The sequence below is a fragment of the Lepus europaeus genome, chromosome X, assembly GCF_033115175.1.
Source record: "Lepus europaeus isolate LE1 chromosome X, mLepTim1.pri, whole genome shotgun sequence".
In the NCBI taxonomy this organism is placed as follows: domain Eukaryota; kingdom Metazoa; phylum Chordata; class Mammalia; order Lagomorpha; family Leporidae; genus Lepus; species Lepus europaeus.
This window is the reverse complement of record NC_084850.1, coordinates 32398279-32413333: the sequence shown is the minus strand read 5'-3', so window position 1 is coordinate 32413333 and position 15055 is coordinate 32398279. Positions and strand designations below refer to the sequence as shown.

The 15055-nt window shown below is 40.4% G+C and overlaps 1 protein-coding gene across 1 annotated transcript in view; it reads left to right on the top strand.

Moving 5' to 3' along the window:
* The window catches only part of XIAP (X-linked inhibitor of apoptosis), a 106728-nt gene that overhangs the window by 90609 nt on the left and 1064 nt on the right, over window positions 1–15055 (top strand). The gene's annotated exons all lie outside the window — the stretch shown is intronic.

Sequence of the window (15055 nt, the reverse complement as noted above, 5' to 3'; positions counted from 1 at the left end):
TGTCAAGCCTGTACTGTTATTCCCAGGGAATACATAACAAAACTGAAAGGTTAAATATGATTGTCCCAGTTTTCCCCTTAGCTTCCACATCCCCAATTCCCAGGGAAGTTGTATGACAAATGCAGTGTTACAATATAAAAGCATTTGGAGCTCCCTAGTTAGAACATAGGAATTAAAGGTATTATCATTTCTTGGTTTTTCCTTCTCACCTTGTTTTCTCAGGTCTTCCACAGCAAAGGGTGAGCTCACACACATTGAGGAAGAGAGAGGAGGCAACAAATGTCTCATAAACATGGTAATTAACTCCCATGTTACTTTCAAGATTTGAGGATGTGCCAAATGTCTTCTAACCCCCAAAGTGTGGAGTGAATACAGCTTTGGAAATCATTGAGAATCAATGTTTTAGAAACATAATTTATGGGCACAGTAGCTAAACAGCAACATTTGCAGTGGAAAATTTGTCTCTCAGGTTAGAGGATGGGGATAATTATTCTGGACAGGAAAAATGTGCTTTGAAATATGAAAGTAAGAGGAAGGCAGAAAAAATTTAAAAGGGAGGAAAACTTTATGTGAGTATTTATAAAATCCTGAGCTCTCTTGACTGTATTCCTAAGGAAAGATATATTGAGATGTAATCTATTTGGGACTGAAAAGGAGAAAAAAATAATAAAGATATTTCTTTCTATTTTCAATAGTGATATAAAAACCTCTTTCCACAAATTAACAAAAAGCTACTGCCTCTCAGATCTTAAGAAGTCTTGTGTAACTACTTGAATGTCTGTAAAGGGACAGTCTCCCCTTTCTCCCTCACTCCAAATCAACTGTTTGACTTTTAAATTCAAAATTTTGTATGAGTTGTTGCACAAATTCCCTATTAATCAGTTGGAATTAAGCATTTTATCAAATCTGGAGATTTATCAGGATACTTTTGAAAGCTGTTTTTAAAATCCTTCTTTTTCCCTAATATGACTTTCTTTAAACAATATCATTTAAATTCATAAAACAACAGTATTGCATTTAAGCAATTCCAATGCAATTACATGGGCTTCTATTTGGACATGGTCTTTCGAGAGACTTATATGTGGTGCTTAAGTGAAAGAATGCTAATAATATTTTATTGAGAAGCTTTCATTACTTTCATCCATAGAATCTCATTTTTTCTCACTCTATCATTGAGCTTTTATTAAATATCCCAGTCCATTTCAACTGAAATAAAGAGGTTTCCCCAAATTTCCCAGTGTTTATTTTGCATTATTTGCATAAATATTTAAAATTACAATCCAAACTGTTCACTACCTTTGCACTCCAAGACAAATATTCTGGCTTTATATTATACCTTTTCATTTCTTTTTCCTTAAAATTTATGTTTTAAAAATTATGATATACTTTACATACATGGGAAGATGTAGAGAATAATATAATAAACCCCTGTATGGCCACCACCCAGAACTGCGAAACCTTAGAGTTTCCCATATTTACTGGAGATTTTTTTTTAAAGGAAATAAGTCTTTACAGATACAATTGAAGCTTCCTGTCCCCATTCATTTCCCCTGTTTCCCTTTGTCTGAAGTAGCCACAATAACAGATTTGATGCCTTCATTTCCATGCTTGTTGTCATATTGTTATCACACATGTAGCTATCCATACACTTTATGTAACATTATTTTACATATTTTAAGCTTTATATAAATGTATCATATGATAAGTAATAGAGGCAATATATGCTGTGCATACTGCTAGCTGTGTGAGTTTGGGAAAATTGCTTCATCTCTCTGTGCCTCATGTTTCTCATCCATAGAATGAAAATTCATAATAGCATCTACCTGATAAGGTTGTTTTAAGGATTAGATCCATTGACATGTATAAAGCACTTAGAAAATTAAATTAAGCAATATGTGTTAGCTATTTTTGTGCACATTGCTTTTTTACATAATGAATTCATTTTCACTACCACATAGTATTGCATCATATGCAATATGTTTATCCATTCTTTTGTGATGGACATGCATGTTGTTTCCATCACAAAAGTGTTTCAATGAACATCTTTTGTATCTGTCTTCTTGGGGACATAGATGAGAGAATTTCTCTGGAGTTCTTCATCTTCAATTAAGTATTTTTAGAAAGATAGAGTTTAAAAATTGTGCCTGTGATTTCTTTTTCATAAGCAAAGGAACTATAGCTCATCAGTTCCAATGTCTTCAATATCAACATTGTTTGTGACTTTCTAAACATTTGCGGTGAAACTGTTGAGCATTAGAAGCACGATCTGGGGGAGTAGGTGTTGTGGTATAGCCTGCATCCAGTATCGGAGTGCCAGGGATCCAATTCTGCCTCCACTTATCAGAGTGCCTAGGTTTGAGTGTCACTTCCTATTCTTATCCAGCTTCCCGCTGATGCTCACCTGGGAGGCTGCAGATGATGGCTCAACAACTTGGGCCCCCACCACCCATGTGGAGACCCAGATGGAGTTCTAGGTTCCTAGCTTTGGCCTGGCTCAGTCCAAGCTGTTGTGGACATTTGGGAAGTGATCCAGGGGAGGGAAAACATTTCCCCCTGCCCCCACCTCTGTCACTCTTTCAAATAAATAAAAATAAATAAATAACATTTTTTAAAAATCACAATTTGGTTGAAGTAATGAGCTCATGACAACAAATACTAGTATTATTAATTTTGTATTCCCTTTTAATTTTCACACACTGCTCTCAGTAGATGGAAGGATAGAATCTGACCTTCAATCACTTAGCATAGCACTTTTATACCACGCATAAAAAATGATCTGATTGATCATTATACTTCAAAGGTTTTTGAGCTGTGTCACAACAGTTGTAAGGAATGAATGTCTTTTCAAACTCGGACTGTTTTGTTATTTCTTCTTGGGAAATAAGACTGAATTTGTCAAGTGGGTGTTTTATTGGTCTTAACTTGCTGAATGGTAGGTTATAAACCTTAAGAATGTTTCAACAACTCATAAAGGAATAAAGACCCCAGTTAAAAAGCCTCTGATGACTGGGATGTTAAATAGACTACTAACCTCATTAAGTTTTATCTGGCAGTCCTTTTGAAAACTTACAATGTTCCTATTTTATCGTTTTCTTTTTCTAAAGATTGTAAGAATGTGTTTTTTTTTTTAAATGGACAAATAACCTGACAAGCATTATTTTTGCTTGTGCTACTAATTGATAGACTTCTCCTTTAAATATATCTAATTGGCTATAATGTTTTGCCCTGTAAAATGACTTCAACTTGATTCTCAAAGTGTTCTATAAGCCATATTTAAATCTGAACAAACAGAGCCTCAAGCAAGACTCCAAAGCTGATCTCATTTTATAATTTGGCACCTAGACACTTGGATGTCCCACCACCCTCTGTGAAACAAGTCATCTGCTTTCATTGTTGGTAGCCAGCTCTTCATTTACAGCTCTAAGAAAATACATGTCAGGTTTTATAGCATTGTAAATAAATCAAAAAGCAGCTTTGAAGAAAGAGACCATATGAAAGGCACTCCACAGTAATGGACATAGCAAGTAGTTATTGATTACGTTTTATTTATTGACCATGTACCATGTTAGATAGATGTTCCTACTCTTGAAATGAATAAGCATACTGGATTCGGCTAGGAAGCAGAAAACCATGGTCTTGTATCTAAATCTGCTCTGGAAAATATGTCGTCTAGCAGCCTAGGACTAGGGATGAGACAACTAGGGTGCTGCTCCTAATGCTTACTGGGCATTGTGTTACACAGAGGAAGTTAATCTCACGACTCCTCAGCTTCTCCTGTGAAAAACGAGGGAGCTGCTGGGGATGCTCATCTGTGTGTCTTCCACACAATTCTATGAGCTGAAAGGAAAAGGTGAATGTGGCATGCGGTATTCAAAAGAGACCTTGTGGGGAACCTGAGGCTTGACAAAGTCCCATGAAGGATCTGGAGGCTTGGGAGGTAAGTGTGTATTTGGCCATAGCTAAACTGGTTCCTACTGTGTAGAGATGTGATTTCTGTTATTTCACAGTGAACCACCACACGGAGATCTCTGTCTCTGTATGTCTCTGCCTTTCAAACAAACTACCTAAATAAATAAATAACAATTTTAAAGAACTGTTGTGGATTTTAAAAAAACAATCAAAATAGAATAATACATCAATTATGAAAACAAAAAATTCATGAATCTGGACATTATCTTTGATTCATGACAAATACATTTTAACAATTGAGACTCTAGGGGGCAAAACTAGTCCTTCTACAGTTTTTGGTGATTTCCATGGTATAAATGCTCCTACCATGGCTATTTCAAGCTATCAACATTGAGAGCATTGCACCAGAGTTTGGAAGCCATGTGGACAAATCAACTTTTCTCAGCTGGTGCTAGCAGGCTGTACTATACCATCACAATACATAAGGCATGCAAAGAGACTCTGTTACATTACCTTTTTCCAAAACCATTTGAGAGTGAATTGCAGACACAATGCCCCCCCCCCCCCCATCTCTAAATAGTTTAGTATATAGAACCACAATGTAATTATCCAAATTAGGAAATAAACACTGGTACAATCTCACTATATAATCCCAGATTTCATTCAAATGTTGCCAATTGTCCTAACAATGTCCTGAATAGCTTTAAAAAGGGTTTGGTATAAAAGTGGGCATTAAGGCCGGCGCCGCGGCTCACTAGGCTAATCCTCCGCCTCGCGGCGCCGGCACACCAGGTTCTAGTCCCGGTCGGGGCACCGATCCTGTCCCGGTTGCCCCTCTTCCAGGCCAGCTCTCTGCTGTGGCCAGGGAGTGCAGTGGAGGATGGCCCAAGTGCTTGGGCCCTGCACCCCATGGGAGACCAGGAGAAGCACCTGGCTCCTGCCATCAGAACAGCGTGGTGCGCCGGCCGCAGCACGCTACCGCGGCGGCCATTGGAGGGTGAACCAACGGCAAAAAGGAAGACCTTTCTCTCTGTCTCTCTCTCTCACTGTCCACTCTGCCTGTCAAAAATTAAAAAAAAAAAAGTGGGCATTAAACCTATCAGTTGAGACTCTGAGTCATATATCAGATTACCTGGGTTCATTTCCCCACCCTGGCTCCTGACTCCAGCTTCCTGTTGATGCATATCTTGGGAGGTAGCAGTGATGGCTCAAGTTGTGGTGGGGCTGGCGCAGTGGGTAAAGCCAATGCTTGTAGTGCTGGCATCCTATATGGACACTGGTTTGAATTCTGGGTGCTTCACTTCCCATCCAGCTTCCTGCTAATGCACCTGTGAATGCAGCAGAAGATGGTCCAGGTGTTTGGGCCCCTGAACCCACATGGGAGACCCAGATGAAGCTCCTGGTACTTGGCTTCATATCAACTCAGCTCTGGCCATTATAGCCATTTGGAGAGTGAACCAGCGGATGGAAGATCTCTCTCTCTCTCTCTCTTTCTCTCTCTCTCTGTCTTTCCTCTCTCTGTAACTCTACCTTTCAAATAAATAAACAAATCTTAAAAAAAAAAGAAATCTCAATGTTCAAAAAAAAATAATGACATTCCTGCTACCCATGTGGGAGACCTGGCTTGTGTTCTCAGTTCCCAATTTCATCCCTGGCCATTGTGGACATTTGGAGAGTGAACCAACAAATGGGAACCCCCTCTCTCTCTCTCTGCTCTTCAAGTAAACAAATTAAAAAAATTATTTATTTATTTTTAATTTTTTTTACAGGCAGAGTTAGACAGAGAGAGAGAGACAGAGAAGTCTTCCTTTTCTGTTGGTTCACACCCCAAATGGCCGCTACGGCCGGTGCGCTGCGGCGATCCGAAGCCAGGAACAAGGTGCTTCCTCCTGGTCTCCCATGCGGGTGCAGGGCCCAAGGACCTGGGCCATCCTCCACTGCCTTCCTGGGCCACAGCAAAGAACTGGACTGGAAGAGGAGCAACTGGGACAGAATCCGGTGCCCCAACCAGAACTAGAACCTGGGGTGCTGGCGCCACAGGTGGAGGATTAGCCAAGTGAGCCGCGATGCCGGCCAAAAAAATTTTTTTAAAGGTTTGGTCCAGAATCTGATCAGTATCTTCTGTGTTTGGGGATAAAATGTATTTTCTCAGAAATTTCTATCTCTAGCCTTCTACTTTGCAAATATTCCCTCATCCTCTCTTCACACCTCTTTAATCTTTCCACAGGCATTAATTTTTAGTTTCTAACATTAGAAGTGCTAACGGCTTCTAACAGTAAACTTGCTACCAATGACAGACATCAAATGCTGAAAGTGGGGGTGGTGCTGTGGTACAATGGGTTAAACCATTGCTTGCAATGCTGGCATCCCATATTGGAGCACTGGTTCGAGTCCTGGCTGCTCCACTTTCCATCCAGATCCCTGATAACGTATCTGGGAAAGCAGCAGAATATAGCCCTAGTAATTGGGCCCCAGCCTCTCACGTGGGAGACCTGGGTGAAGTTACTGGCTCCTGTCTTCAACCTGGCCCAGCCATGAGGCCTATTTGGGGAATGAACCAGCAGATGGAAAATTCTCTGTCTGTCTTTCCATTTCTGTCACTCTCTCAAATAAATAAAATAAATATATATTTTTAAATGCTGGGACAAGCATTGTGATGCAGTGGGTTGGGCCACTGCTTGCAACACCAGCATCCCATATGGGTGCCTGTTCTAGTCCCAGCTGCTCTGCTTCCTATCCAGATCCTTGCTAATGTAGCTGGGAAGGCCTGGGAAGATGGCTCAAGTGTTCGGGTCCCTGACATCCATGTGGGAGACCAGGATGAAGTTCTTAACTCCTGGCTTCAGCTTGCCCCAGACCTGGTTGTTGCGTCCATTTGGGGAGTGAAATAGTGGATGGGAAATTCTCTCTCTTTCTCTCTTTGATTTTTTTTTTTTATTTTTGACAGGCAGAGTGGACAGTGAGAGAGAGAGACAGAGAGAAAGGTCTTCCTTTTGCCGTTGGTTCACCCTCCAATGGCCGCCGCAGCTGGCGCGCTGCGCTGATCCGATGGCAGAAGCCAGGTGCCTCTCCTGGTCTCCCATGGGGTGCAGGGCCCAAGCACTTGGGCCATCCTCCACTGCACTCCCAGGCCATAGCAGAGAGCTGGCCAGGAAGAGGGGCAACCGGGACAGAATCCGGCACCCCGACTGGGACTAGAACCCGGTGTGCCAGTGCCGCAGGCGGAGGATTAGCCTGTTGAGCCATTGCGCCGGCCCCTCTCTTTGATTTTCAAATAAATCAATCTTTAAAAGTGCTGACTGACAGTGGATCTAGTGTTTGAATTTTACTTGATGTTGTAGTTACTAATAACAATTACTGCACTTAAAATCAGTAGTGGTCTTTGTTCATATAAGCATTCCTCTTAGTTATTAATATGACTTTGGCTTTATAAGCTTGTACATGTGCCAATAAGAGAGTCATATTGTAGGTGCTCAGAAATGATAATCAACCAAATCATTTTCAGCAATATGGGGAAATAGCTCAAAAGTGGGTTTTTATTAGCAGTATTTTTTTTAAAGATTTATTTGAAAGAATTACAGAGAGACAAACAAAAGTGGGTTTTTATTTGGGGAGGGGGAGTTAGGGCCTTTTATTCTAACAGTGATTTTACTTCAAAGAAAACAAAACCCTAACAATTGCTATTTCTATAGAAAACTGGTATCCAGCTACAGTCCCAGAACAGAAAAAACAATGTGAAGAACAATGTCATCATTAAATGTACATGGATTTGAAATGATAAATGCCTCCTGAATGTAGTGAAAACTCCTGCATCATAATAGGACCTTTAAAGTAGTCTGTAAGGCACAGTTGACAGGGCTTCCTGGACTTTGATCAATCATTTTTTGTTGTTGCTTATTAAATATTGTTCCTCAAGGGGCCTGTGCTGTGGCTCACTTGGTTAATCCTCTCCTATGGCGCCGGCATCCCATATCAGCACCGGGTTCTAGTCCTGGTTGCTCTTCTTCCAGTCCAGCTCTCTGTGGCCTGGGGAAGGCAGTGGAGGATGGCCCAAGTGCTTGGGCGCCTGCACCTGCACAGGAGACCAGTAAGAAGCACCTGGCTCCTGGCTTCGGATCGGCATAGCTCTGGCCATGGCGGCCATTTGGGGGGTGAACCAACAGAAGGAAGATCTTTCTCTCTGTCTCTCTCTCTCTCTGTCTGTCAAATAAATAAAAAAAAAGTTATTCCTCAGAAAATAATACAAATGTCTTCTGTCTACACAAACTCTGTGATAAGTTTTGCTACTTCACACAGACAAGTAGGACCAGTGCCAACATTAAATGGTGAAAAAAGTAGCTATTGATAGGAATCAATTATTTTGGCTAGTATTACTCAAATGGTTGTTTTCCCTTAAAACATTCAGATATTCATAAGTTTCTAATATGCTTCCATGGAGATACAACCATTCAGTGAAGACTGTATCTCTGCTGTTAGATGCACACATGAGAGCCCTTCAAAACGTTCATGGAGGAATGGGTGTTTGACCTAGCAGGTAAGACGCTCATTAGGGTGCTTGAGTCCCACGTTTGAGTGCTTGGGTTTGACTCCTGGCTCTTGTTCCGGATTTCAGTTTCCTGCAAATGTGGATTCTGGGAAGAAGTGTTGATGGCTCAAGCAGTTGGGCCCTTGACACCCACCTGGGATACCTGGGAGACTGCAGTGAGTCCCCAACTCCTGGCTTCAGCCCTGGCCAGCTCCAGCTATTGCAGGCATTTGGAAAGTGAATCAGGGAAGGGAGCTCTCTGTCTTTCTGTCTCTCTACCTCTCAAATAAATCTTAAAAAAATTTAAGTTCATGGAAAATGGAATTAAAAGATAAATTTATTTTGGTGCAAAGTTTTTCTTGAAATCCATACATGAGGGGGAACCTTCAAAAAGTTCCTGAAAATGTATACTATTGAAAAAATTGCAGATTCCAAAAAAAATTTGCACCAAGTAAACTTATCTTTTAGTTCTATTTTCCATGAACTTTTGGAATTTCCTGGCATGTGTATAGGTTATATGTATGTATGTGTACATATAGAAAGAAAAGCTAAGTGGATTACCAAATAAAAACAACATTAAGATGTTCACTTCAATTATCATCTTGTTTCAAGCAAGAAAACATATATTCTCTTTCTAAACCCTGAATTACGTTTTCACTGGCACTGCTCAGTTCAAGCCCCATCACTTCTCAGGCTGTTTATCTTTGTACCATGTCAATCTGAGCCTGTTGCTTTCAAGATTCCAGATACCAAACTCCTTCCTCAGCACTGCACAGGATCTTTTGTGACTGCCATCATACCTGCATGCCTATCTTAGCACAAATACTTACATCTCTGGTTCTTTTTTCTTAAAAATATTTTATTTATTTGAAAAGAGAGTGAGAAAGCGAGCACCAGCAAGCTCCCATTCGTTGGTTTGCTCCCATAAATGTGCCCAACAGCTTGGGCTGGGCCAGGCTGATTGTCAGGAGGCAGGAATTCAATGAGTCTCCCACATGGCATCACCTGCTGCCTCCTGGGGTGCACATTAACAGGAAGCTGGAATGGGAGCAGAGCCTGGACTCGAACCAGGCACTCCAATATGGGATGCCGGTGTCCCAAGTGGTGTCTGTAACGACTTTGCCAAATGCCCCCACCCTCCACACCATAGACGTTAGCCAAATGACCTATATATAGAATTTGTAGTTTCAGGGGAAGCTCTTGATTTTCCACATTCCCACCTTTCCTTGGGCAAAGCTCTTTATTGTGATTTTGCTAATTAATACTGTTATTTCAGCTCTTAGCATCCTTCTCTGACTCCTGTCACAGTCTCCTTATGCACACATTCTCAATCTTCTACAATAGCACCTGTAACATATGGATTTATTTGATCCTATCTGTTCTTAACAAGCTGCAAGGTCCATGAGATCAAGGACCATGAATTATTAATTTCTTTATCACCAGCCCCTAGAGTATTGTGTGTCTGGCCCACAGGAGTCACTTAGTCAATTTTTGAATGAAGAACAATGCAATCAGAATTATCTAGATACCCACTGTCCAATGGCATAGTTGCCAACCACATGTGGCTATTTACTTTTAATTTTTAAGTAATTAAAATTAAATAAAATTTTAAAATTCAGCTCCTTAGTTGCATTTGCCACTTACTAAGTTCTCAATAACTACATGTGCCCATCATACTGAATAACAGAGGCTCCAGAAATTGCCATCATTGCACAAAGTTCTAGTAGTACTGACCTACATAACTATTTCTTCTCTCATTTCAATTCAATAAACCTTTGTTGATTTTCTACTATGTGTTAACATTTGTGTGAGGCACAGGGGTCATAGCCAATGGGTACAAAATAAGGTTACTGATTATTACTTGCAAAGCATTTAAAATCTGACAGGGACAAGATTTTCAAAGTAAGAGATTACTTCCATATGGGGACAGTAGTAAAGGCTTTATGCAGATATTCTTGTTTAAACTGGGCATTTATGGATAGAGATAATTTGAATGAGGGAAATCTTTTGAAAGGAAAGAAAAGAGTGTAAACAAGTGTACAGAGGTGGGGAAAATGTTTGGAAAACATCAAATAATTTAGTTTTCTTAGAGTGTATGCATATGAGTATGAGGTAGTTTGTTATTCATTCGAGAAATACTTCGAGGAAGAGAGGGAGAAAAGAAGAGAGGGAGAGAGAGAAATAACTTTTCCATCTGAAAATTATTTTCTAAATACCTACAACAGCCAGGATTGGGCCAGGTGAAGCAAGGGGTCAAGAACAAATCTGGGTCTCCCACATGCTGGCAGGTACCCAACACTTGGGCCATCACCTGCTGTTTCCCAGGGTGCACATTAGCAGGAAGCTGGAATTGAAGCACAGCCTGGGCTGTAACTCAGGCACTCTGATATGGGACACAGGTACTTGTCATGGCAATGCCTTAATCCTGTTCCAAACTACAGCCCCAACAAATACTTTTTGAGTGCCTATCCTATTTTAGGTTCTCTACTAAGTGCTAGGGATACAAATAATGAAGTATACAGACATTGCCCCAGCAGAGGTAACGTCATGAATGATGAGGTTTGGGTAAGACTGTGGAAGGCACTGAAAGCTACTCTACAGTTTGTACTTTGTTCTTCAGGTCCTTGCTACACAGTGTGGACTTTAGACCAACAGCATGGGCGTTTGTTAGAAATGATCAATCTCAGGTCTCGCCCTAGCCACCACCTTATTTAATAAGTTGCATTGTTTTAAAATACTTATTTATGTATTTCAGAGGCAGAGAGAGAGAGAGAGAGAGAGAGGTCTTCCATCTGCTGGTTCACCTCCCCAAACGGCTCTATCTGCCAGGGCTGTGCCAGGATGATGCCAGGAGCTTCTTCCAGGTATCTCACATAGGTGTAGGGGCTCAGGGACTTGGGACATCTTCTACTGCTTTCCCAGGCACATTAGCAGGGGGCTGGAAATGGTGCCCATATGGGATGCTGGCACTACAGGTTGTGGCTTAACCCACAGCACCACAGCACCACAGCACCTGCCCCCAGAATTTGCATTTTAGCAAGATTCCCAGGTAATTCTTATGTCCATTAATATTAGAGGAGTATAATTCTAGGCCAAATGAACCAGTAAGAGTATGTAAGTGAATGAGAGTAAGCCAGAGAGTAAATAAGGGAGCAAATAAGTAAGCATAAAAGCAAGGCAGTAATCTAATCAGTATCGGATTGGATGCAAAAGAAACTGGACATGAGACTATTACTGTAGCTTAGATGGGAAATGAGAGGGGTTGGATGTGAGAGATATCGAATCTTTAGTATATAGATGTAGCTCCAGTTCCATTAACATATACTGGAAACATTGCATGTTATTCAAAGTAAAAAAAAATCTAATCTTATGATACAGTATTTAAGATGTCTTAAAAGGTGTCAGTATTTGTTTTTTATTTATTTATTGACAGGCAGAGTGGATAGTGAGAGAGAGAGAGACAGAGAGAAAGGTCTTCCTTTTTGCCATTGGTTCACCCTCCAATGGCCACTACGGCTGATCCGAAGCCAGGAGCCAGGCGCTTCTCCTGGTCTCCCATGCGGGTGCAGGGCCCAAGGACTTGGGCCATCCTCCACTGCCTTCCCGGGCCATAGCAGAGAGCTGGCCTGGAAGAGGGGCAACCGGGATAGAATCCGGCGCCCCAACCGGGACTAGAACCCGGTGTGCCGGCGCCGCAAGGCAGAGGATTAGCCTGTTAAGCTACGGCGCCGGCTAGTATTTGTTTTAGACAAGGTTTATTGGTATGTCTATTTCCTGTCGATGCCACAGGTCCAAGGTCTACTCCTGAATATTGCAGTATCAGGCTCCTAATCCTGTAAGTGCATACAGGGGCAATGATAAATATCTTGGAAATTAAGTCATCATATCTAAGTACCCAAAAAGCTGACTTGTAAACTAGAAACTCTGGGGATTTTTCTTTTATTACTAGTATTATGTTTCTTTATTTTTTTAAAAAAGATTTATTTATTGATGGGGTCCGGCGTCGTGGTGCAGTAGGTTAATCCTCTGCCTGAGGCACCAGCATCCCATATGGTGCCAGTTCGAGTCCAGGCTGCTCCTCTTCCAATCCAGCTCTCTATGGCCTGGGAAAGCAGCAGCAGATGGCCCAAGTGTTTGGGTCCCTGTACTGTCATGGGAGACTGGGAAGAAGCACCTGGCTCCTGGCTTCAGATTGGCACAGCTCCGGCAATTGTGGCCATTTGGGGAGTGAATCAGCAGAAGGAAGACCTTTCTCTCTGTCTCTCCCTCTCACTGTCTGTGACTCCATCTCTCAAATAAATAAATAAAATCACATCAGTAGGAGGTGGGATTGGAAGTGGAGCAGTTGAGACTGGAACTGGTGTTCATATGGGATGCCAGCATCGCAAGAGGCAGCTTAACCCTATGCACCACAACACCAGCCCCAATATTAAGTTTTTTATTACATATTTTAATTTTTGGAACACTTTAGGATTCACATGAAGTTGCAAATATAGTACAGAGGTACCTTTCATGCTGCTTTGCCCTATGATAATAGTAACCATAACCACAAAAATATTGTCAAGTCCAGAAAATCTACATTGATACAATACCAACTCATGCACAGACCTTGTTTTTTTTATAAACTTATGTGTATGTGCTGTTTTGTGTAGTTTTATCATATATGTAGATTTCAGTAACCATCACCACAAAGAAACTTCCTCATGTTACCCCTAAATAGTCATACCGTTTTTGCAACCGTAATCCTTGTCAATGCTGATCTAGTCTCTGTAATTTTTTCAGTTTGAGAGTATTAGATAATGAGCTCATAATGTATAAATCTTCAAGGTGGGCTTTTTCCACTTCGTATAATGCCCTTGCAACCCAGTCAAGCTGTTTTGTGTGCCTATATTTCCTTTTATTGCTGAGGTTCCCTAATACGAATGTACCACTTTGCTTAACCATTCACTAGCTGATGGGACAGTGATTGTTTCCTGCTTTTGGTCATTACAAATAAAGCTGCTATGAGCACTTGTATACAGGATAAATGCTCAGCAGTAAGCCTGCTGCATCTATATTTAGTAAATAGATGTTTACGTTTATAAGAAAGTGCCAAACTGTTATCCAGAGCAACCAGTATAATAACTTAAAACTTACCTAAGTAAACCACACTTGCCATTATAAAATTAAAATAAGGTAGCAATATACAGAATGAAAAATAAAATTGTAAGATATGGAACCCTGCACCTCCTCTTTAGTGAGAGGTAACTGTTGTTAGGTTTCCTGTATACTTTTCAAAGACGTTTTATGCATATGCAAATGTATGTGCATATATAAAATATATATTCACAAATGGGATCACACTGTAAAAGCTATTTGCAATTTGATTTTTTCACTTATCTTAGACATATTTGCATATCAAAAGGCGAATATCAGCTTCTTTCAGTTTTAATGGTGGACATGGGACTACATTGTATGGACATATCAGAATTTCTTTAACCAGTCCCTTAAAGATGGCCATTTCTATTGCTGTCAGTTTCTATCACAAAGGTATAATAAAATCTTTCTGTATATGTCTTTGTCGAATTTGTATGAGCATATCTGTACAATTCCTGGAAATGGAATTGTTGAAATACTTTTACATTTTACTTTTTGGAGATATTTTAAAATTGGTCTCCAGCTTTATTTTTTAACAATTTATACTCCTCCCATTGGTATTTGAGAGTTCTCAGTTCTTCGCCAACACTATCATCAAAAATTTAATCTTTGCCAATAGAAGTGGTACTTAATTTTCATTTCCAAAAGATGAGTGAAGTTGAGCACTGTTTTATACATTTATTATAACCTTTGTCCATTTTTCTATTGGAGTTTCAACTTTTATCTTACTGTCAGAGTTCTTTGTATATTATGGAAGTTAGCCCTCTTCATTCACGTGGTGAGTATTTTCTCACAGCTCACAGTTTATCTTTTTTTAAAGATTTATTTATTTAATTGAAACACAGAGAGAGAGATCTTCTATTAGCTGCTTCACTCCCCAAATGGCTGCAAGGGCCAGGCTGAAGCCAGGAACAACATTGGGGTCTCCCACATGGGTGGCAGGGGTCCAGGTACGTGGGCCATCTCCTGCCTTTTCAGGCACTTTAGCACAGAGCTGGACAGGAAGCAGAACAGCTGGGACTGGAATGGGCAATGGGATACCCACATCGCAGGCAGTGACTTAATCCACTGTACCACAATGCTAGTCCTTATAGTTTATCTTTTGACTTTACTACATATATAAATATACACACAATATACATATACACATATATACACATACGTGCACACACATATATATGTACATATACATGCATATGTGTGTGTATATAATAATTTAATTTCTGTGGACTCAAATCTACCCATTTTTATGCTTTTGAGTTTTAGGTCATGTTTACAATGGTGATAAAAAAAACACAAAATATATATGTATGCTGTCCAGGAGACTATCTGTAAAATCTAACTTACAATCAGAAGTTTGCTGCTATTTTCACAGGATCAGAGCAAAAAGAATTGTGAGATGTTTTACTTAGACCATGGTAAACCTGGAGAAATCTCTTTATTACACTGGGAAGTATGTACTTCTACTGACTGGAATATTTTTGC